The sequence below is a fragment of the Pteropus alecto genome, unplaced genomic scaffold, assembly GCF_000325575.1.
Source record: "Pteropus alecto unplaced genomic scaffold, ASM32557v1 scaffold3, whole genome shotgun sequence".
Lineage (NCBI taxonomy): Eukaryota > Metazoa > Chordata > Mammalia > Chiroptera > Pteropodidae > Pteropus > Pteropus alecto.
The window spans coordinates 58,548,351-58,551,164 of record NW_006442484.1 but is presented as its reverse complement, the minus strand read 5'-3'; the positions used below and the strand labels follow the sequence as shown (position 1 = coordinate 58,551,164).

The following is a 2,814-nucleotide window of genomic DNA, read 5'->3' as shown; positions in this document are numbered from 1 at the left end:
AAAATACCTTTTCTTGTTTTTGAACACTTAAAAGTGAATTGAAAATAATGAATATAATGCATTTTATAGTTTATAACACATATGAAGGTAAAATGACTGGCAATAATGGCACACAAGCTGGGGAAGGGGTGATAGTAATATACGATTGTAAGTTTCTTACACTATAGGTGGATGGGTATAATATCATTTGAAGTTGTATTGTGAACACTTGTAGGTTAAAATGTGAATTTCTGAATCCTAGAGTAACCACTAGATGGATGGATGGATGTATAGATAGATAAATACATAGATAGATGATAGATAGATAGATAGATAGAGCAAATTACTAAACCAATAAAATATGACAAAATATTCAACAAAACCAAGGATTGACAGAGGAAGATTTTTTAAACAAAGAAAAAAATAGAAATAAACTTCATGATATTAATGCAAAGTGTTGTTAAAAAATAAAAAATAAAAATAGGGAGCTAATTCAAATCCTGTTATAATTTCCAGTGATAAAATTTACTGAATTTTAATACAGTTTTTTTTTTGGGGGGGAGGGGGATGATAGTTCAATTTATATGTTTAATTTTTAAATGTTTAACTTAAAAGCAAAACCTCACATTTTGAATTAATTTAAGGTAGTTCTTTTATATCAACCTTATTTTCTTATTTTTTTTTTCCATGAATATAGTACTAGGTAATTAAACTCTGGGCATTATACAAGATGTACATAATATATCTTTCTTTTACATAAGAGTCATACCGTATGGAATAACATGCCTATAAGTTTAAATTAAAATGTAGCAAAGAATCTCAAAAATAGAACAACACTAATAAACAATTTTTCCATAGAAGTAACACAAATATAAGAAAATCCTTTATACATATGGCTCATTTATAAAAACAAAATAGAAATGATTAACCAGCACTTTTTGCTATAAAATGTAATATTTCACTTTTCTCTAAAGCAGCATTACTGCTATAATGACATATGTTTGACATGTTTTTTTTTGACAGCTGAAAGAAGAAATAGGAGGAATATTTATAGAATATCAGAGTAACGTTTGGAAGTAAAACTCATTTGATTTTGAAGTTAAACAAACAAAAGTGGAATTTTACCATGCCTTAAACTTATGAGTAAGGAAAATAACGATTTGGGATGACGCCCGAATCCTTACTGCCAATTGGAGAAGCATTTTTGAGCGGATAAAGGTTGCCCTTAAGGTGATCTGCTTACTTTGCAGGATGCCTAAGAGTGGTGATCTGCCTGTCCCCGTTATGTTTGAAGAGTAGAATGATAAACCATTGGATCCGCCTTGTTTCAATATTCATAATTATTAACCCCTTCAAAAAAAAAGTAAAATTTTACTATGCTACTATTTTTACTGTTTTATTTGTATTACAGAGTGCAGTTCTCTCAACTACAGTTTATATAGAGTTGTGCTATGGCTGCTGTAGCAAAATACCACAAATTGGGTGGCTGTAACAGTAGAAATCTACTTTCTCACAGTTCTGGAGGCTGGAAGTTCAAGATCGAGGTGCTGGCAAAGCTGATTTCTCCCCAGGCCTCTCTCCTTGACTTGCAAGCACCTGCCTTCTTTCTGTGACCTTACAAGGCTGTTTCTCTGCAAGAGCATCCCTGATGTCTCTCTCTTCTATAAGGACACCAGTCCTATTGGATTTGGGCCTACCAGTAAGATCTCATTTAAATTTAATTACCTTTTTAAAAGCCTTATCTCCAAATATAGTCACATTGGGGGTTAAGGCTTGAGGATATGAACATGGTGAAGGGCACAATTCAGTCCATAACACCAGTGGTTTTGTAGAATAGAGTATTCAGACATTTTTAAATGTAAGTTAATTTTTAATAAACTTCATTTTTCTTTTAAGTTTTTTAGTGACAGAAAAAGTTGTGAAGATAGTACAGAGAGTTCCCAAATACCTCACAGGCAGTTTCCCTAATATTGACATCTTACATAAGTATGGCACATTTGTTAAAATTAATGAACCATTATTAATGCCTTGTTATTAAATAAAGCCCATACTTTATTTAATTTACTTAGTTTTTACATAATGTCCTTTTCTTGTTCCAAGATCTCAACTAGGATGCCACATTACTTTTAGTCCTCATGTCTCCCTGGAGTCCTCTTAGTTATGTCAGTTTCATAGCCATTTCTTGTTTGGGATGATGTTGACCATTTTTAGTACTGTCAAGTATTATATAGAATTCTCCTCAAATAGCATTTGTCTGTAATTTAATTTTAATGAAATATTTTTACATGGTTCAAAACATAACAAAAAAATTTTTATAGGTAAATCTCTCTCCTGTGGCTCTGTTCATCTATCATGTCCTCCTGCACCCTATGTATTACCATTTTTAGTAATTTTATTTATATTCTTTTCTATATTTTATGCAAATAGAAGCAAATTGCAAATATATATTATTCTTATTAACTCCCATTTCTTACACTAGGCAAGCATATACATTTTTTCCCATCTTTTTTTTTCTCTGTTACATAGAGATGATTGTTTCCTCTTTATATAATTCTGGTATGTGGACACTCTTACTATGATTTATTCAACTAATTTCCTGTTACAAACATTTTGATTATTTTCCATCTTTTCCTTTTATAAAAAAATGCTTCAGTGAATAAGTGAGTGCATGTATTAGCATGTACATGTCTGCACTAACTTAGTACATATTTGTTTATCCTTTTATTTTTAATTTTTCAGAATTACTGCTTTTAGGTAAGCATCTCATAGGCAACCCTTTTTCCTATCAGAAAATTATTGATAGATATGTTTGATCTTAGTCCTATGATAATACTT

General features: G+C 30.7%; 1 non-coding gene across 1 annotated transcript; it reads left to right on the top strand.

Annotated features, from left to right (window-relative positions):
• The first annotated feature begins 1,105 nt into the window (after nt 1-1,105).
• LOC112470415 lies at nt 1,106-1,255 on the top strand. Its single transcript, XR_003042987.1, has one exon. It is a non-coding gene; the product is annotated as a U12 minor spliceosomal RNA (small nuclear RNA).
• Nucleotides 1,256-2,814: the final 1,559 nt, after the last annotated feature.